Source organism: Mirounga angustirostris, unplaced genomic scaffold (assembly GCF_029215605.1).
Source record: "Mirounga angustirostris isolate CCGP_5_RB_7025 unplaced genomic scaffold, mMirAng1.0.hap1 SCAF_4, whole genome shotgun sequence".
Lineage (NCBI taxonomy): Eukaryota > Metazoa > Chordata > Mammalia > Carnivora > Phocidae > Mirounga > Mirounga angustirostris.
In genome coordinates, this window is record NW_026991712.1 from 65,841,141 (window position 1) to 65,863,854 (window position 22,714).

The 22,714-nt window shown below is 39.0% G+C and overlaps 1 protein-coding gene across 2 annotated transcripts in view; it reads right to left on the reverse strand.

Annotated features, from left to right (window-relative positions):
* The window catches only part of MTFR1 (mitochondrial fission regulator 1), a 65,592-nt gene that overhangs the window by 41,315 nt on the left and 1,563 nt on the right, over positions 1 to 22,714 (reverse strand). The window lies entirely within an intron of this gene.

Here is a 22,714-nt window from a genome sequence, read left to right on the forward strand (position 1 = left end):
TGACTCAATTTTTAGCCCTCCATCTTGTTCATGTCCACTTGCTCAATAACCTGTCTTGCGGTTACGTGTTCCTGGCCCCTTGGAGATTAATATACATACCTTAGAAATACCCGCCAAGGAGGCTTGCTTTGGCCCCCCATGAGTCTGTTAGAGATAAGTATTTCCTTCTCCTGAAGCACTGATGGCACCGCAAGGTTAGCTGTCAATTAAGTGCCTGTAAGCCTTCTGATCTCACTATAATACCCTCCTGCGTGTACGCTCATTCTATAACATCTAGACTAAGATCTGGACTTTTCAGAGAATAGCTGCACAGATGTCCAGATTGTCGTCCAACCAATCCTGTCAGTAAGTTACCCTGAATAAAACCCTGTGTAAACTGTATGGAGTTGCCTTCTGTGTTTTTCAGTCCTAAGTGCCTTCTCAGTTTGGAGGATACTTTACAGTCCTTCCCTTCACCTTCCAATAGAAACTTATCAAGATGTACCTTTACATATTTTTCTTACTGTAAGTTATGCTTCAAATAAAAGCTTTAAAAACACACATAGCCTTTGACCAAGTTATGCAACTTTGAGGAATTTCTCTCACAGAAATAAAAGATTATACATAAAAATACATGTATAAAGATATTGTCTACTTTTTCTACTCACAAAATTGGGATCAACTTTAAATGTCTGTCAATAAAACTGTTAATTACTATTAGGAAATATTATGCATCGAGGTGCCTGGGTGGCTCAGTCGTTAAGCATCTGCCTTCAGCTCAAGTCATGATCCCAGGGTCCTGGGATCGAGCCCCATGTCGGGCTCTCTGCTTAGTGGGAAGCCTGCTTCTCCCTCTCCCACTCCCCTGCTTGTGTTCCCTCTCTTGCTGTCTCTCTCTGTCAAATAAATAAAATCTTAAAAAAAAGAAAAAGAAAAAGAAAAAATTATGCTTCTATTAAGTGACAGACCAGATGGTAATTACACCTGTGGTGAGCACAGCACAATGTATAAAGTTGTTGAATCATTTTGTTGTATACCTGAAATTAATGTAACATTGTGTGTCAACTATTCTCAAATTTTTTAAAAAGTTATAGTCTATGTAATGACTTGACAGCATATACATGATACAGGAAGAATATGTTAATTATGATTTCATTTCTGTAAAAAACAAAAATCCTCAAGTTTTTTATTTACAGAAAGATACACATCAAACTCTTAAAACTGGCAAGAGAGGGTAGAAGTGAACTTTTCTTCGTATAGTTTGCTTTTCATTTAAAAACAAATTCTAGACGTTAAAAAAAAAAAAAAACCCAAATACCTCACCTTCTAGCTTTCCCTCACATACTCCTCTGCCCTACTTTGTCTGTATTGAGCCCTTAGGTCTCTTCTCGCCTGCAATTTTCATCAACCTAATCAATCCCTTCTTACCTTCACTTTCTTCTACCCCATGCAGCCAAAAATCACTGGAACCACTCTCTTGTCAGTACTTTCAACCCCTTGTTCTACAGTTCTATTTCTTCTACAAGCCAGAACTTGATTAATCCAGCAGGCTACATTTTCTAGAATTGGGCTGTAGAAAAATTAAGCCTCACATTTTGATGCTGCTACAAATATTCTACCTCTGATCTCAAATGGGCCCTCACTGCTATCTCGCATCCTAGGAAAATATTTTCTTACTCTTGCCCCTCTTCCATTCTCCAAGAAGCTTTTTCAAGCATTCTCCATGCTACCCAAATCTCTCCAACCCTTCCTCCATCATTTTGCAGCAGATGACCAAGCATACTACTTCAAATAACAGAGAAGTCATCTGACAGGAACTCCCTCAAGATCCTGCCACTCCACATGCCATACACTTACCTACACACCTATTCTGTCCCCCATTCTCTCCTGTCCCTCCTTCCAACCAAGTGCTCAGGATTATACCCCCTCAACTCACAGGTGTCATTATATCAGCTCCACTCTGCATACATAAATTCTCTTTCTTGTCCCATGTCAACTTCAGTCACATGCCAACTTCTGGTTTCTCCCATCTGCTCTCAAGCCAAAGAAATCCAGAACCCAAGTCCCTAATTTTCCTCTTAAATCTGCTGCTCATGTGTTCCCTACCTCAGAAAATGGCACCCATATTGTCAGTTATTCCTTCTTTCTCTTTCATTCTCTACAATTGAGCCTATGTTTCCTCCAAAATATATCAGATTCCATTTCCACTGCTATTCTATTCCAATCCATTACAGCTATTCTAAGCCTGTACTATCATAATCACCCCCCACAAATTTTGCTCTCCCCTTTCTATCCATTCTCAGTACCAAAATAAGTCCTTTATGATCTGGTCTCTGTACTTTCCTAACCTCTGTATCTTTCACACCCTACTCTTTAATCCAGTCATACAGACAATTCTAGAAATTAAACAGGTTCTCTGGACTTTTCTTTTATACAGTATTCTACCTCTCTACAGCACCTCTATATCAAGCTAGCTCCTATGCATCCTTTATTTCAGCTTAGCTATTACCTCCTCCAAGAGGTTTTTCCTGATCATCCAGGATTAGGGCCCTCCTGTATATATTCTCCTAAACTGCACATTACAACAATGTACCTATACTGCTTATCTTCTCCACAGCACTAAATCTTAAGAGCAAAACTCTTATTCATCACAGTGACCCCAGCCCTTAGCACAGTATTTGGAATATAACAGTTGCTAAATTAATATTAGAATATTAAATGAAGGGCATCTAAGCCCTAAGCCAGTGCCTTTTCGACACTATCTCAATTGTAAACAGATATCTGAGAAGAATTTATTTATAAATGAACTACATAATTTCAAACAAACTATCCTCCCATGAGGTCAAACGACAAAATATGAAAATCATCTATTTGAAAGCATCAGAGAACTCTCAACGCAGAGAAGTATAGCCAGGCCAAGAGATGTTTCCTTGAAAAGAAACAAAAAGGACTGACCTCTAATGAGATTTACTGAGGAAAAAGAGAAGACACTTATAACCAGTATTAGGAATGAAATAGGGGACAACACTACAGATCACAGAGGCATTAAGAAAATAATAGAAGGGGGGCACCTGGCTGGCTCAGTCAGTCAAAGGATGTGACTCTTGATCTTGGGGTTGTAAGTTCAAGCCCCATGTTGGGTATAGAGATTACTTAAAAATAAAATCATTAAAAAAAAAAGAAAAGAATAAAAGGCAAAACAAAGCTATAGTGCAAGAAGTTACAATGGTGGTTACCTATGGATGGGAGCGAATAATACTTGGAAGAGAGCATAAAGGAGCTTCCTAGAGTGCGAACAACTTTCTATTTCTTAATGTGGGTGGTGATTACATGGATGTTTGGTTTGTGATAACTTACTGAGTTATACATCCATGTTTGTTACATTTTTTATGCGTCATACTTCAAAATAAAAAAGGCTTAAAAAAAGATGGCTAAGAATCAGATTGCATTTTGTTTTCTAGGTTCTGTACGAATACATATATAATTTAACTTCAAGAATTTTATGATGGTGGGGGCGCCTGGGTGGCTCAGTCGTTAAGTGTCTGCCTTCGGCTCAGGTCATGATCCCAGCGTCCTGGGATCGAGCCCCGAGCATTGGGCTCCCTGCTCAGCGGGAAGCGTGCTCCTCCCTCTGCCCACTCCCCCTGCTTTTGTTCCCTCTCTGGCTGTCTTTCTTTCTGTCAAATAAATAAAAATCTTTTTAAAAAAGAAAAAAAAGAATTTTATGATGATGGTGTAAGTTTGTGGTCTACTCTACTTTGACGCAGACTATAAGAAATAGCAAATTATTTGGGGGAGGGGAAACAGGTAGTTGACAGGGCCGAAGAGAAAATAAAGACTAAATGAAAACAGATAAAACCCTGAAAACAAACTTTCTCTTCCCTCCACAAATACTATGAAAATATACAATAGTGTATAGAGTTAAACCAATTAACATTTACAGTAATCAAATCAAAGATGACACAAAATAACATTGCTTTCAACAAATGCAGCATATGTTTTTGGGATAGTTCTAATAAAAATAGCTTATGAGCAGTAAATAGTTTCACAGTAACCCTGTTAGCAGTAATAACAAAGTTGTCATTAAATTTAAAATGCCAAAAACTGGGGCACCTGGGTGGCTCAGGCAGTTAAGTGCCTGCCTTTGGGTCAGGTCATGATCCCAGGGTACTGAGATCGAGCCCCACATCAAGCCCCACATCGGGCTCTCTGCTCAGCAGGGAGCCTGCTTCTCTCTCTCCCTCTGCTGCTCCACCTTGCTTGTGTTCTTTCTTTCTCTCTGTCAAGTAAATAAAATCTTTAAAAAAATAAAAAATAAAAATATAAAATAAAATGCCAAAAACTTTAAAAGCCACAACAGTACCCTGGAGCTATTTTTATAAGGTCTTTGGGAACTATTCAAGGAAATGGCCATTTAATTATCTTTACAATAGGAGAGAAGAGAATGACCATTTTATAGTGGGAGTGGAGGGCGTCTAAAAGGATTAATAGAATATTCTTATTCACTTGACTGATTTATCAGAGTAAGGTTTCCTGTTCTCAGAATACTAAAAGATTAGATAAACCTACCAATGTATCCCAAATGACAATCTACATTCTAGTGCCAAACAACAATGCAAAAGAAAAATAAGGGCCATGAAATAAAAAACAAAAACCTATTCAATTTAAAGTCACTGTCCTGGGCGCCTGGGTGGCTCAGTTGGTTAAGCGACTGCCTTCGGCTCAGGTCATGATCCTGGAGTCCCTGGATCGAGTCCCGCATCGGGCTCCCTGCTCGGCAGGGAGTCTGCTTCTCCCTCTGACCCTCCCCCCTCTCATGTATTCCCTCTCTCTCATTCTCTCTCTCTCAAATAAAAATAAATAAAATCTTTAAAAAATAAATAAATAAATAAAGTCACTGTCCTTTATTTTGAGAATATATCCGTCTTACATTTTGATGTAAAAGTACTTTTCTTTTAGGATATGGGGACAGTAGATGGATGTTACGTGAGGTTTTAAAAATGTCTTTACTTGTAACAATGAAAAGTTGTCAATCCTATGTCAACACCCTGCCCCACTTTCTGAAAATTAAAACTTAAAATTCGGGGCGCCTGGGTGGCTCAGTCATTAAGCATCTGCCTTCGGCTCAGGTCATGATCCCGGGGTCCTGGAATCGAGCCCCACATCGGGCTCCCTGCTCAGCGGGAAGCCTGCTTCTCCCTCTCCCACTCCCCCTGCTTGTGTTCCCTCTCTGTGTGTCTCTCTCTCAAATAAATAAATGAAATCTTAAAAAAAAAAAAAAGAAAACTTTAAAACAAAAAACAAAAAAAACCTTAAAATTCAAATCTAGTGACCACTGGTATACTTCAGTCTGGTTGAGACTTTAAGTCAGACCACTTTACCACATTATAAGACAATGATATATAGTATTTGACCCATTGGTACAGTTTATTGGCAATTATTTAGAATTAATATTCTATAATGTTCATGCAAAATTAAGTACAGGGCTATATTCCCAGCACCTAGCACAAAATCTAACATATAATAAGTCTCACTTTTTTCAGTCCACAAATTAATAAATCTCATGACCTATACTGTATCTCTTAACCACCAAAAAAATCCTTATATTAAAAAGTCTAATAACACAAACTAATTAAAACATGATGAAAATTCTTTCAAGTAAATGGGTTTTACATATGAAATTACATTTCTGATGGACATTTTCTGTAACATTTTTAGAGGTCACCTTCTCTCTCGGAGTGATAAGAGGTCAGAGGTAGTCTTGTATTTCCATTTGAACTAAGAGTATACCATTTTCATGTGAGGATCTCTGAAATGTAACCCTACAATGAATGACATATTAAATATATTCTTCTTGAAGTATTTTTATTTTAAGCATTCCCATGCAAATGAACTAAGTACTGTGGTATCAATTTTAAAACAATCTTTTGAAAAGACTGTTCAAATATCTTAAGTGATCCTGAACATCAGTAGAAACACACACACACACACACACTACTTGGAACTCAGTAATATTTATCACTAAAAGTGCTGTCCTTGGGCCCACCAAAGTGATGAAAATTCACTATAAAGGTAATTTTGGTAAGTTGTGTAATAATTACCGTCCCCTACATATTATGTGTATAAAAAAATTTCCTTAGTGGCAAAACGTAGTAAATTACACCTTTGTAAAATAAAGATTTTTTTTTTTTGGTGGCTCAGTCTAGGTGTCTTCGGCTCAGGTCCTGGGATAAAATAAAGATTTTTTAAAAGCTGAAAGGTATTTACTGAGCATTAGTGTAAAAAGAGAAAATTCAGAAGCAAACTAAATGTCCACCAATAGAAAAATAGTTAAAACAAATTCAATATATCCATTCTAAGTTTATGGCTATAAAAACAAAAAGTTATACACAAAAAGTTTTGGGGCACCTGGGTGGCTCAGTTGGCTGAGCCTTTGGTCCAGGTCATGATCCTAGGGTCCTGGGATGGAGCCCCGCGGCGGGCGCCCTGCCCAGTGGGGAATGTTCTCTGCCCCCTCCCTGCTTGTGCTCTCTCTCAAATACAGAAATGAAATCTTAAAAAAAAAAAAAGTTTTCATAGTAAGATACATGAAAAAAGTTGCAACCTAACATATATATATATATGTGATTCCATTTTTATGTGTGTGTGATTCCGTTTTTAAAAAAATAAAACAAAGCACAGAGGGGTGCCTGGCTGGATCTGTCAGTAGAGTATGTGACTCTTGATCTCGGGGTTGTAGGTTCCAGCCCCATAGTGGGTATAGTCATTACTTAAAAATAAAATCTTAAAAAAAAACAAAAACATAGAAATAGTGGCCAAATAGATAATAGTTTAAGTCAACTAACTTTTAAAAAAATAATTTAACTTTGGCCCAAACCATAATGTCTATGTAACCATTGCTTTTTATTTCAGGACATTTTTCCCAATTCACTTTAAAAACTTAACCATAGGTAGCACTCCCTACCGGAGCCCAAAAAGATTGGGATAAAGAGATATCTCGCCTAAAATAAAAGTTGATTCCAGTTCCACCTAAAATCATTTCTCTAGGAAAGCACCTACTACATTGCCAGTACACATTATATATAAAATCAATACTTACTAGCATATAAGAATTCCATTTCAAAAAGTCACTAATCAAATTTCTTGCAGGTTAAAAAAAAATCTTGTCGTGTTTTACATATTAATATATGTCTATGTTAAAGAATGTATCACGATGCATTTTTTTAGTCATAGAGACTTAATTTAACTTTCCTATTTAAGTTCACATTTTAATCCACCACTAACTCACCAGTTGTAAAAATTAATGAAAAATTAAAACCAGTTGTATAAACTAATCTGGTAAATGGTAACAAATGTTTATACAATTTATTTTTAATAATGAGTTGCAGATTGGCTAGCACTGCAGGATCATAAATTAAGGGATTGTTTCAGAAGTGACACATGCTGGTCCCTGAAACTAGAGCCCTGAGTATTCTTCCAGCTGACACAAATATTTCATTTTATTATCCATTCTGCAGCATTTAAGTAATTAAGAAACCAATCTGCAACTTTTATGTAACAAATGATTACTATCCCTAATGAATATAAAGTGCTTGCAAATCAAGAAGTAAAAGATCAGAAGCCCAAGAGAAAAACAGAATAAGACATAAGCAGGCATTTTATGTGGAAATACAAATGGACAATAAACATGAAAAAATGTTTAATGATCTCACCAGTAATCAAATAAATGTTAATAAAACTGTCATCTCTTTTTCCCTCTCAACTTGGCAAAGATAAAGAAGGGGACAACCCAGGGCACCTGGGTGGCTCAGTTGGTTAAGTGCCTCTCAATTTAGGCTCAGGTCGTGATCTCAGGGTCCTGAGACTGAACACCATGCCAAGCTGCATGCTCGGAAAGAAATCCGCTTGAGATTCTCTCTTTCTCCCCATCTACTCCTCCCCTCGCACGTGCTTTCTCTCTAAAATAAATAAAAATAAATTTAAAAAGGGGGGGAGATGGGGCACCTGGGTGGCTCAGTCGGTTAAGCATATGCCTTCAGCTCAGGTCATGATCCCGGAGTCCTGAGATCGAGCCCCACGTTGGGCTCTCTGCTCAGCAAGAAGCCTGCCACTCCCCCTGCTTCTGCTCTTTCTCTGTCAAATAAAATCTTTTTTAAAAAGGGGGGGGGGTCAGGGGCACCTGGGTGGCTCAGTTGGTTAAGAGTCTGCCTTTAGCTCAGGTCATGATCCCAGGGTCCTGGGATTGAGCCCCACATCAGACTCCTTGCTCAGTGGGGAGCCTGCTTCCCCCTCTGCCTGCCACTCCCCCTGCTTGTGCTCTCTCTTGCTCTAATAAATAAATAAAATCTTAAAAAAAAAAAAAAGAAACTATATTTAAGAAAAAGCGGGGGGACAACCCAGTATTAGTACAGGCATGGCCCAGTATTTCTGACAGGCATCCTGGCACTATGTACAAACTAGCAATTTCACCTCTAGAAATTTGCCCCACAGAAAAAAATCTGACACTGACAAAAATCTGAATAGAAAAGCTGTCCTCTTAAGTATTATAATAGTTTAGGGGCACCTGGGTGGCTCAGTCGTTAAGCGTCTGCCTTTGGCTCAGGTCATGATCCCAGCGTCCTGGGATCGAGCCCCGCATGGGGCTCCCTGCTCCGCGGGAAGCCTGCTTCTCCCTCTCCCACTCCCTCTGCTTGTGTTCCCTCTCTCGCTGTGTGTCTCTCTCTGTCAAATAAATAAATAAAATCTTAAAAAAAAAAGTATTATAATAGTTTAAAAAACTGGAAAAGAAACCAAAACGTCTAACAAAAGAGACTTGTTTATCACAAGGGTACTTTATGCATACCTTGGAAGACTAAGCAGACATTAAAAAGATGGATTTTAAGTCCTGTGAGCTGGACTCTGGCAATAGGAGGCTCCTTATCCTATCCCGTCCTAGGAATATGCATTTCAATTGCCTTCCCGCCTCCCAGAAGTTGCCCTAAAGACAAAGCCTTGTGATAGTGATGTGATATTGAGACCATCTAGGGATTATATATGACTGAACCCAGCTGAGGCCCCTATATGAAATTTTCAAGATTTGGCAGGCAGGTGTGGAAATCTACTGTCTTGTAGCTTCTCAAGACAAGCCTAGTAAATTCCCTTGCTCATTAAACCTACTACCTACAAATCTGGAGGGCTTGCCTGTTTCTTCAGTCTCTCCCTGCCCTCCAAGTACCGTGGCTGGTTTCAGATTACAGCCAGGAAGTTCCCAAGGAGCTTGTGAACCAAGAGCCACAAAATAGTTCATTTAAATTTATTTCCAACTCCTTTCAAATGTAAAAACCACTCTTAACTCACACACAAAAACAGACCTCAGGCCAGCATAGGCTATTGGGCCACAGTTGGCCAACCTCTTGCCTAGGACTTATATTAAAACATCATCAGTGGTTTATCCTTAAATAGTGGGATTACAGTGACATTTTAGGTTTATCTAAACTGTGTAATGTGTATCAATGGTACATAACATACAAAAGAATGGTTGACTAGCTGACAGTTGTTAACATTTCAAAGAGTAGCGATACAGTAATAATATTCATCATGAAAACTGCCCAAGGAGGAGGAAGATCAAGATGGCAAAGTAGGAGGACCCAGAGTTTACCTCCTCCCATAGACACACCCTGGCTACAAGGAATACAGAGCAACTCTCTTGGAAAACAACCTAAAGACTAGAACAGCTCTTCCACAGCTAAAGATATAAAGAAAAAGCAACACAGAGAAGGGTAGGAATGGCACAGATGTGGTCTTGTCAGGAACCACACCCCTATCATGGTGACCCACAGGCAGCAGATACAGCACAGGTGCAAAGGTAATCCCTGAGAAGCAAAGAGTTCAAGCCACATATCAGGCAGCCCTGCCCTAGGAACCTGCACCATGTAGATGGGTCCCATAACATCTGGCTTTGAAAATCACCAGGCTTAACTCCAGGAGAGATGGAGGTCTACAGGAAACTCAGACCCTGCTCTTAAAGGGCCTAAGCACCAACTCACTCACTCCAAGCCACAGTACAGAGACAACAGTTTGAAAAGCACCTGGGCTACTCATCACACATGGAAGACATTTACTGAATAATTTTAGGGCATGTGCCAAGCAGCAGGGATCCATAGGAACTTTCTCTGGGAACTAGTAGGGCCACTTTTGACATTCTCCATCAAACCTGCTAGCACCACCCAGGAGTTCTGCAGACCTACCCCCATCCTACCTACCCACTTCTCCAAAGCAGCTCCTTCCCCGCTGTGCCAAGCAGACCGTCTCAGTCAGCACCAGCACCGCTCCCCCGAAGCAGGTCCAGCCCTACTCCACATAGTGTGCAGTTTTAACCAGAACCAGGGACTCCCCAAAGTAGTTCCCACCCTCACCCTGCAATACCCAGTAAGATATTTCAGCCCAGATCGGCACCCTGCCAAAGCAACTCCTGCCCTGGAGGGCACTAGACACCCCAACCAGTGTGCTCACAGCAGCTGTGATGCAGCTCCAACAGAAAGATGCACATAGCCCACACAAAGGACGCCCTGGAGCGTCTGCCTTTGGCTCAGGTCGTGATCCCAGGGTCCTAGGATTGAACCCCGCATCAGGCTCCGTGCTCCGTGGGAAGCCTGCTTCTCCCTCTCCTACTCCCCCTGCTTGTGTTCCCTCTCTCGCTGTGTCTCTCTCTGTCAAATAAATAAAAATAGAGACACAGCGAGAGAGGGAACACAAGCAGGGGGAGAGGGAGAAGCAGACTCCCCAAGGAGCAGGGAGCCTGACACGGTGCTTAATCCCAGGACTGTGGGATCATGACCTGAGCTGAAGGCAGATGCTTAACAACTGAGCCACCCAGGCCCCCCTTAGTTTTATTTTTGTATATATATCTTTCTTTACAATTTTAGAATGCAGCTTCTTCTAATAGCCCAAAATACACACAAAATCTAGTGTATCACTCCTCACCTGATTATATATATATATACACACATGTGTGTATATATATATATGTGTGTGTGTGTATATATATATACACACAATTTTTATTTTTTTTCAGTTTCAGGTCTCTTCTGATTTGTTTACTGTATATTTCTCTGGGGTCCCTGTTGCCATTTTCATATTTAGATCTCTCGTTAATCTACTCTTTGCTGGACAGAATGACAAGATGGAAAAATTCTCAAAAAAGAGAACAAGAGGCAGTACTGACTGCCAGGAACCCAATCAGTATTGATATAAGTATGATGTTGGAACCAGAGTTAGAATAACGATTATAAAAACACAAGCTGGACTTGAAAAAAAAAAACATAGAAAACACTAGAGGATCCCTTTCTGGAGAAATAAAAGAACTAAACCTATCAAGTCGAAATAAAAAATGCTAACGGGATGCAATAAAAAATGGAGGCTGTAACTGCTAGGATAAATGAAGCAGAAGAAAGAATTGGTGATATAGAAGACAAAATGATGACGAATAAAGAAACTGCAGAAAAGAGAGATAAACAACTACTGGATCATGAGGGGAGAATTCAAGAGATGAGTGACACCATTAAGCAAAACAATATTAGAATAATGGGGATCCTAGAAGAATAGGAAAGAGAGAGGCGCAGAAAGTATATTGGAGCAAATTATAGCAGAGAAGTTCCCTTATCAGGGGAATGAAACGGCATTCAATTCTAGGAGGCACAGAGAGCCCCCTTCAAAATCAACAAATAGGTCAACACCTCGACATATAATAGTGAGACTTGCAAATCTCAGAGACAAAGAAAACCCTGAAACTAGCTCAGGACAAGAGATCTGTAACCTACAAGAGTAGAACATTAGATTGGCAGCAGACTTATCCACAGAGACCTGGCAGGCCAGAAAGGACTGGCATGACATATTCAGGGTGCTAAATGAGAAAAATATTCAGCCAAGAATACTTTATCCAGCAAGGCTGTCATTCAAAAACAGAAGGAGAGATAAAAAGCTTCCAGGACAAACTTAAAGAATGTGTGATCACTAAACCAGCCCTGCAAGAAACATTAAAGGGGATCCTTTAAGCAAAGAGAGCTCAAAAGTAACATAGACCAGAAAGGAACAGAGACCAAATACAGCAACAGTGACTTTGCAGGTAATACAATGGCACTAAATTCCTATCTTTCAATAGTTACTCTGAATGTAAGTGGGCCAAATGCCCCAATCAGAAGACACAGGGTATCAGACTGGATAAAAAAGCAAGACCCATCAGTATTCTATCTGCAAGAGACTCATTTTAGACCCAAAGACACCACCAGATTGAAAGTGAAGGGGTGGAAAACCATTTGTCATGCTAATGGACACTGAAAGAAAGCTGGGGTCACAATCCTTATATAAGACAAAATAGATTTTAAACCAAAGACTGTAATAAGAGATGAAGAACGACACTATATCATAATTAAAGGGTCTATCCAACAAGATCTAACAACTGTAAATATTTATGCCCCTAACATGGGAGCAGCCAATTATATAAGCAATTAATAACAAAATTAAAGAAACACATTGATAATAATACAACAGTAGTAGGGGACTTTAACACTCCACTCACTGCAACGGACAGATCATCTAAACAGAAGATGAACAAGGGTTGAATGACACACTGGATGAGATGGAATTCACAGGTATATTCAGAGCATTCCATCCTAAAGCAACAGAATACACATTCTTCTGGAGTCCACATGGAACATTCTCCAGAATAGACCACATACAGGGTCATAAATCAGGTCTCAACTAGTACCAAAAGACTGGGATCATTCCCTGCTTATTTTCAGACCACAATGCTTTTAAACTTGAACTCAATCACAAGAGGAAATTTGGAAAGAACTCAAATACATGGAGGTTAAAGAGCATCCTACTAAAGCATGAATGGGTCAACCAGGGAATTAAAGAAGAATTTTAAAAACCTCTTGGAAACTAATGAAAATGAAAACACAACTGTTCAAAACCTTTGAGATACAGCAAAGGCAGTCTTAAGAGGGAAGTATATAGCAATACAAACCTTTCTAAAGAAACAAGAAAGGTCTCAAATACACAAAACCTTACACCTAAAGGAGCTTGAGAAAGAACAGCAAATAAAGCCTAAACCCAGGAGAAAAGAATGAATAAAGATTAGAACAGCAATCAATGAAACAGAAAACAAAAGTAGAACAGATCAAGGAAACTAGAAGCTAGTTCCTTGAAAGAATTAGTAAGATCGATAAACCTCTGGCCAGACTTATCAAAATGAAAAGAGAAAGGACCCAAATAAAATCACGAATGAAAGAGAGATCACAACCAACACTGAAGAAATACAAACAAGTATAAGAACGTATTATGAGGGGCGCCTGGGTGGCTCAGTCGGTTAAGCATCTGCCTTTGGCTCAGGTCATGATCCCAGGGTCCTGGGATCCAGCCCCACGTTGGCCTCCCTGCTCAGCAAGAGCCTGCTTCTCCCTCTCCTCCCGGCCTGTGCTCTCTCTCGCCATCTCTGTCACTATCTGTCTGTCTGTCTCTCAAATAGATAAATAAATAAAATCTTAAAAAAAAAAAAAAAAAAAAAGTATTATGAGCAACTATATGCCAACAAATTCAGCAATCTGGAAGAAATGGATGCATTCCTAGAGACATATAAACTACCAGAACTGAAACGAGAAGTAGAAAACCTGAACAGACCCATAACCAGGAAGGAAATGGAAGCAGTTATCAAAAATCTCCCAACAAACAAGAGTCCAGGGCCAGACGGCTTCCCAGGAGAACTCTACAAAACACTTAAAAAATTAATACCTATTCTTCTGAAGCCGTTTCAAAAAACGGAAATGGAAGGAAAACTTCCAAACTCGTTCTATAAAGCCAGCAATACCTTGATCCCAAAACCAGACAAAGACCTCACCAAAAGGAGACTTACAAACCAATATCCATGATTAACATGGATGCCAAAATTCTCACCAAAATCCTAGCCAATAGGATCCAACATTACATTAAAAGGATTATTCACAACAAAGTGGAATTTATTCCTGGGCTGCAAGGGTGGTTCAGCCTTTGCAATCAATCAATGTGATACACTACATTAATAAAAGAAAGGACAAGAACCGGGGCGCCTGGGTGGCTCAGTTGGTTAAGCGACTGCCTTCGGCTCAGGTCATGATCCTGGAGTCCCTGGATCGAGTCCCGCATCGGGCTCCCTGCTCGGCGGGGAGTCTGCTTCTCCCTCTGACCCTGTTCCCTCTCATGCTCTCTCTCATTCTCTCTCTCAAATAAATAAAATCTTAAAAAAAAAAATTAAAAAAAAAAAAATAATAAAGGACAAGAACCATATGATCCTCTCAATAGATGCAGAAACAGCATTTGACTAAGTACAGCATCCTTTCTTGATTAAAACTCTTCAGAGTGTAGGGATAGAGGAACATACCTCTATCATAAAAGCCATGTATCAAAAGCCCACAGTGATTATCATTCTCAATGGGGAAAAATTGAGAGCTTTTCCTCTAAGGTAAGAACATGGCAGGGATTCCATTCTCACCACTGTTGTTCAACATAGTATTAGAAGTCTTAGCCTCACCAATCAGACAACAAAAAGAAAAGGCATCCAAATCGGCAAAGAAGTCAAACTCTAACTCTTCACAGATGACATGATATTCTTTGTGGAAAACCCAAAAGACTCCACCCCAAAATTGCTAGAATTCATACAGGAGTTCAGCAAAGTGGCAGGATATAAAATCAACGCATAGCAATCAGCTGCATTTCTATACCCTAACAATGAGACAGAAGAAAGAGAAATTAGGGGCGCCTGGGTGGCTCAGATGGTTGAGTGTCTGCCTTCAGCTCGGGTCATTATCCTGGGGTCCTGGGATCGAGTCCCACATCGGGCTCCCGGCTCGGCGGGGAGCCTGCTTCTCCCTCTGACCCTCTCCCCTCTCATGCTGTTTCTCTCTCGCTCGCTCTCTAAAAAATAAATAAAATCTTTAAAAAAAAAAAAAAAGAAGAAAGAGAAATTAAAGAGTCTACCCTATTTACAATTGCACCAAAAACCATAAGATACCTAAGAATAAACCTGAACTCAGAAAACTATAGAACACTCATGAAAGATATTGAGGAAGACAAAAGAAATGGAAAAACGTTCATGCTCATGGACTGGAAGAAAAAATATTGTTAAAATGTCTATGCTACCTAGGGGCGCCTGGGTGGCTCAGTCGTTAAGCGTCTGCCTTCGGCTCAGGTCATGATCCCAGGGTCCTGGGATCGAGCCCCACATCGGGCTCCCAGCTCAGCGGGAAGCCTGCTTCTCCCTCTCCCACGTCCCCTGCTTGTGTTCCCTCTCTCGCTGTGTCTCTCTCTGTCACATAAATAAATAAAATCTTAAAAAAAAAAAAAAGTCTATGCTACCTAGAACAATCTATACATTCAATGCAATCCCTATCAAAATACCATCAACTTTTTTCACAGAGCTGGAACAAATAATCCTAAAATTTTTATGGAACCAGAAAAGACCCTGAAGAGCCAAAGGAATGTTGAAAAAGAAAACTAAAGTTGGGGATATCACGATGCCTGACTTCAAGCTATATGAGAGAGCTGTGATCATCAAGACAGCATGGTATTGTCACAAAAACAGACACATAGATCAATGGAACAGAATAGAGAGCCCAGAAATGGACCCTCAACTCTGTGTGGGGTCAACAAAGCAGGAAAGAACATCCGATGGAAAAAAAGACAGTCTCTTCAACATATGGTGTTGGGAAAATTGGACAGCCACATGCAACTGGAATGAAACTGGAACATTTTCTTACACCATACATAAAAATAGACTCAAAATGGATGAAAGACCTAAATGTGAGACAGGAATGCATCAAAATCCTAGCAGAGAACAAAAGGCAGGAACCTCTGTGACCTAGCCCGTAGCAACTTCTTGCTAGACAGATCTCCAAAGGGAAGGGAAACAGAGGCAAAAATGAACTATTGGGACTTCATCAAGATAAAAAGCTTCTGCACAGCAAAGGAAACAGTCAACAGAACTAAAAGGCAACCTACAGAATGGGAGAAGATATTTGCAAATGACAGTACAGATAAAGGGCTGGTATCCAAGATCTATAAACAATTTCTCAAACTCAACACCCAAAAAACAAATAATCCAGTCAAAGAATGTGGAAAAGACATGAACAGACACTTCTCCAAAGAAGACATACAAATGGCCAACAGACACATGAAAAAATCCTCAACATCACTCGGCATCAGGGAAATCCAAATCAAAACCACAAGGAGGGCGCCTGGGTGGCTCAGTTGGTTAAGCGACTGCCTTCGGCTCAGGTCATGATCCTGGAGTCCCGGGATCGAGTCCCACGTCGGGCTCCCTGCTCAGCGGGGGTCTGCTTCTCCCTCTGACCCTCTTCCCTCTCATGCTCTCTGTCTCTCATTCTCTCTCTCTCAAATAAATAAATAAAATCTTTAAAAAAAAAAAAAAACACAAGGAGACACCACCTCACACCAGTCAGAATGGCTAAAATTAGCAAGTCATGAAATGACAGACATTGGTGAGGATGCAGAGAAAGGGGAACCCTCTTACAAGGTTGGTGGGAAAGCAAGCTGGTACAGCCACTATGGAAAACGGTATGGAGGTTCCTCAAAAAGTTGAAAATAGAGAGAGACTGGGTGTAGTAGGTTCATAGAACTCTTTGTTCACTCATTCGTTCAGTTTCTATACAGCTACCCTACGACCCAGCAATTGCACTACTGGGTATTTATCCCAAAGATACAAATGTAGTGATCCAAAGGCACATCTGCACCCAAATGTTTATAGCAGCAATGTCCACAATAGCCAAACTATGGAAAGAGCCCAGATGTCCATCGACAGATGAATGGATAAAGAAGATATGGTATATATATAAAATGGAATACTACTCAGCCATCCAAAAAAAAAAGAAACCTTACCATCTGCAATGACATGGATGGAACTAGAGGGTATTACGCTAAATGAAATAAGTCAGTCAGAGAAAGACAATTCTCATAGGATCTCACTCATGTGGAATTTAAGAAACAAACAGGATCATAGGGGAAAGGAGGGAAAAAAAAAACAAGATAAAATCAGAGAGGGAGACTAACCATAAGAGACTCTTAATCATAGGAAACAAACTGAGGGCTGCTGGAGAGGAAGGGGTTGGGGGCTGGGGTAACTGAGTGATGGACATTAAGGAGGGCACGTGATGTAATGAGCACTGTGTATTATATAACACTGATGAATCACTGGGGAAAAAAATAAGATCCCATTCACAAGTTAAAAAAATAAAATTTAAGGGGCGCCTGGGTGGCTCAGTCGTTAAGCGTCTGCCTTTGGCTCAGGTCATGATCCCGGGGTCCTGGGATCGAGCCCCGCATCGGGCTCCCTGCTCCGCGGGAAGCCTGCTTCTCCCTCTCCCACTCCCCCTGCTTGTGTTCCCTCTCTCACTGTGTCTCTCTCTGTCAAATAAATAAATAAAATCTTAAAATAAAATAAAATTTAATTAATTTAAAAAACACTAAACAAAGTCGTTAAATAAGGGAAAAGAGTAAGAGAAAAAGGATGGAACAGAGAACTACAGAAACAACCAGAAAATTACCAAAATTATTCCAGGGATGCAAGGATGGTTCAACATCTGCAAATCAATCAATGCATTACACCACATTACAAAAAGAAAGATAAAAATCATATGAGCATCTCAATAGATGCAGAAAAACCATCTGACAAAATTCAACATTCATCATGATTAAAAAAAAACTCAACGAAGTTGTTATAGATGGAATGTATCTCAATATAATAAAGGACATACATGACAAACCCACAGCTGACATCATACTCAACAGTGAAAAGCTGAAAGCTTTTCCTCTAGTATGAAGAACAAGGCAAGAATACCTACTCTTGCCTCTTTTATTCAACACAATACTGCAAATCTTAGCTACAGCAATCAGACAAAAAATAAAAGACATCCAAATTGGTAAAAAAGAAATAAAAAATTGTCACTATTTACAGATGACATGATACTACATACTGAAAACCCTAAAGACTCCACCAAAAAACCATTACAACTAATAAACGAATTCAGTAAAGATGCAGGATACAAAATTAATTATTATAGAGTAATCTGTTGGGCTTCTATACACTAATACAAACTATCAGAAAGAAAAATTAAGAAAATAATTCCACTGAAATTGCATTAAAAAGTAGAAAATACCTACAAATAAATTTAACAAAGGAGTAAAAGACCTGTGCTCTGAAAACTGTAAGACATTGACAGAAGGAACTAAAAATGACACAAATAAATGGAAAGATACACCATGCTCATGGGTTGGAGGAATTAATAGTTACAATGTCCCTATCACTCAAAGCAGTCTACAGATTCAATGCAATCCCCATCAAAATTCCAATAGCATTTTTTCAGAGAACTAGAACAAATAATCCTAAAATTTGTATAGAAGCACAAATGATCTATAAAAATTGGCTATAATCTTGAGAAAGAAGAACAAAGCTGGAGATTTCATGCACCCATATTTCAAACTGTACTACGAAGCTACAGAAATCAAAACAGATGGTACTGACATAAAAACAGACACAAAGATCAATGGAACAGAACAGAGATCCTAGAAATAAGTCCACACATATGTAGTCAATCCATAACAAAGGAGGCAAGAAAATAAAAAGGGAAAGAGACAGTTTCTTCAATAAACGGTGTTGGGAAAACTGGACAGCTACATGCAATAGAATGAAACTGGATCACTTTCTTACGCCATACACACTAAAAATAAAAGATTAAATTTAAGACCTGAAACCATAAAATTCCTAAAAGAAAACACAGGCAGTAAACTCTTGGACATTGGTCTCAGCAATAATTTTTGTATCTGTCTCCTCAGGCAAGGAACAAAATAAAAATAAACAACTGGAACTACATCAAACTGAAAAGCTTTTGCACAGCAAAGGAAACTGTAAAAGGGAATCTGCTGAATGGGAGAAGATATATGTAAGTGATATATCAGATAAGGGGTTATATGTAAGTGATATATCAGATAAGGGGTTAATGTCCAAAATATATACATGCAACCCCCACCCCTCCCACACACACACAGACACAAAACAAAAAAAACCACCCAAACAATACAATTAAAAAATAGGCAGAGGACTTGAATATACATTTTTCCAAAGAAGACATACAGTTAATCAACAGACACATGAAAAAATGCTCAACATGACTAATCATCAGGGAAATGCAAATCAAAGCAACACTGCCACCTTACACCAGTCAGAATGGCTAGTATCAAGAGGAAATAAAAAGTGTTGGTAAGAATGTGGAGAAAAAGGAACCCTATGCACTGTTCGGAATGGAAATTGGTGCAGCCACTGTGGAAAACAGTAAGGAAGGTCCTCAAAGAAATTAAAATAGAAAATACCATACAATCCACTAATTTCACTTCTGGGTATTTACCCAAAGAAAACAAACCCACAATTTGAAAAGATATGCATCCCTATTTTTATTTCAGCATTATTTATAATAGCCAAGATAGGGAAGTAACCCAAGTATCCATCCATAGATGGTTAAAAGATGTGGTATACACACACATACACAGGAATATTACTTAGCCATGAAAAAGAATGAGGTCTTGCCATATGCAACATGGATGGACCTAGAGGATATCATGCTAAGTAAAATAAGTCAGAGAAAGATAAACACCATATGATTTCATCTATATGTGGAATCTAAAAAAACCCATAAATACAAAGAATAAACTGGTGGTTGTCAGAAGGGCAGGGGGTCAGGGATGGAAAAAAAGGGTGAAGAGGAGTGGTTGCTACAGGCTTCCAATTATGGAATAAGTCATAGGAGATGAAAGCTATAGCATGGATAATATAGTTAATGATACTGAAATAGTGTTGTATGGTGACAGATAGCTATGTGTGTGAGCATAGCAGAACATATAGACTTCTAGAATCACTAGTTGTACCCCTGAAACTAATGTAACAGTATGTCAACTAGACTTCAATTAAAAAAAAAAAATCTACATTGTAATAAAATTTTTTAAAAATATTGATGGGCAGGCAATTGATTTCCTTTTCACAGAGCTCTAAACATTTAAAACACAGATGATCAGGATACCTGGCTGGCTCCATTACTAGGGCATGCAACCCTCAGGGCTGTAAGTTCGAGCCCCATATTGGTGTAAAGATTACTTTAAAAAAAAAAAAAGTATTTTAAAATAAATTAGTACAGATGACCAAAATGTTTCAAAATGGTGAGTAAATATTTTAAATTAAGAAGTTCTGATTTTTAATGTAGTTCAATTTATCTTTGTTTTTGGTTAGTGTATTTTATGTCCTTAACAAATCAATCTCTGCCTATACCATGATCATGCAGAAATTCTCCTATATCTTTTTCAGGAAGTTTTGTTTCACATTGCACATTTAGCTCTAGATACACCACAAATTCATTTTTATGATTAGCATAAAGCTGAGAATTTGGTTGTTTTCCATATATTCAGCTGCCTCAGCAGTTTACTGCAAGAACCATCTGAGCCTAATTCTGGATACTTTTCTTTGTACCACTGTTCTATTTAATTATCATAGCTTTGTAATCACTTTTGATATCCAGTGGTCTAAGTTCTCTGACTTTGTTCTTTCGATCATTATTGCTTTTGGTCTTATATATTTTCATATTAATTATAGAATCATCATCTCCCAATTGCCACAAAACCTACTCAAATTTAATGAGAATCACAGTAAATTTACAGATCAATTTGGGGAGAACTGACGCCTTAACAATATTCAAACTCCCAATTTACTTAAATTCCATAACCCCCATTTTATTTAAGTCTACTTTAATTTTTTTAAGATTTTTATTTATTTATTCATTTGAGAGAGAGCAAGCACGCACATGAGCAGGGGAGAGGGGCAGACAGAAGGTGAAGCAGACTTCTTCTGAGCTTGGGAGCCTTGGACGTGGGACTTGATCCCAGAATCCTGGGATCATGACTTGAGCCAAAGGCAGACACTTCACCAACTGAGCCACCCAGGCGCCCTAAGTCTACTTTGATTTTTAATCACATTTTTTAGTTTTCCACTTAAAGGTTTTGCAAATATTTAATTAGATTTATTCCTCAATATTAGCTTTTTTTTTAAGATTTTATTTATTTGACAGAGAGAGACACAGCGAGAGAGGGAACACAAGCAGGGGGAGTGGGAGAGGGAGAAGCAGGCTTCCCGCTGAGCAGGAAGACCGATGTGGAGCTCAGTCCCAGGAACCTGGGATCACGACCCAAGCAGAAGGCAGATGCTTAACGACTGAGCCACCCAGGCGCCCCTCAATATTAGCTTTTTAAAGCTACTAAAAGTTTTATGGTTTGTATAATTTTACTATATAATTTGCAGTAAGTACTAAATAATTCTGTTAAAGTAGATTTTCAAATTTTTATGATAACCATGTCACGTTTCCAAATTTTGTATCTTCTTTGTCTTTTTCCTGGCTTTATTGAATTATTCAGAAGTGTTGAGAGTAGTCACTTTTGTCCTCTTTCTTAACTCACATAAGGGAAATAAATATTTCATCATTAAGTAGGATATATATATATACTGTAACTTTTACGGAAATCCTTTCATCAGATCAAAAGTTCCCTTTTCATCATTTTAAAAAATCTGCCTAAGAGGGCGCCTGGGTGGCTCAGTTGGTTGAGCGACTGCCTTCGGCTCAGGTCATGATCCTGGAGTCCCTGGATCGAGTCCCGCATCGGGCTCCCTGCTCGGCAAGGAGCCTGCTTCTGCCTCTGACCCTCCCCCCTCTCATGTGCTCTCTTTCTCATTCTCTCTGTCTCAAATAAATAAATAAAAATCTTTAAAAAATCTGCCTAAGAAAACAAACTTGTTGGGGTGCCTGGGTGGCTCAGTCAGTTAAGAGTCTGAGTCTGAATCTCAGCTCAAGTCTTGATCTCCCCGTCACAAATTCAAGCCCAGCATTGGGCTCCACATTCGGTGAGGAGCTTACTTTAAAAAAATAAAACAAAACAAAACAAACAAAAAACTCGTGGAAACTGACACTTACCAGCACTTCAGAACTTCGCTGTCTTTTCATCCCCCTTTTTTGGGCTATTTGTTTTTCTCTTTTCCTTGCCTTCTATCCATAAATTCAACAGTTACCCAAATCTATTTCCTATATATCCCCCAGGTCAAGTCCCTAATCTTGTGAAGGTGAAGCCATCTTTTTGATAGTGCCCAGTTCACTCTTCCAAGAGATGGTTGCAATCAGTGAGCCACTGTTTTCCTCAAGTTCAAACTCCTTAAACTTGGCACTCAAAGGACTTCACATGGGAGTCTAACTTTAATTCTAGACTTCTGAATTAATCCCCTACAGTAGGAATCCTAAACTCCAATTTAACTGGTCTTCCCTACTGTCCTCTGAAAAAGCCCAGCTGTCTTTTTCTGGTTCCTTACTCCTCTAACATTGTTTGGATGAAGATACTGTCTTAGAAATAGTATAAGAATGAGAAGATAAGGGACACAGTTTAAAGTATTTAATATAAATAGCCAGTACATGCTAAATGCCAAAGGAAGTTGAGACTATTCGTTGATATATATTTTTTTCTGGTTTTCGTTCCCCTTTAACTGGTCCTATAGTATAGAAATTGTAAACATTTGTATTTATTGATCTACATTTACATACTTTGATTTTTAACTTAAAATTCAATTGCATTAACCTTTTACTGTTTGAAAGAAACAAAAATACCTATCTTACTACTGTACTCG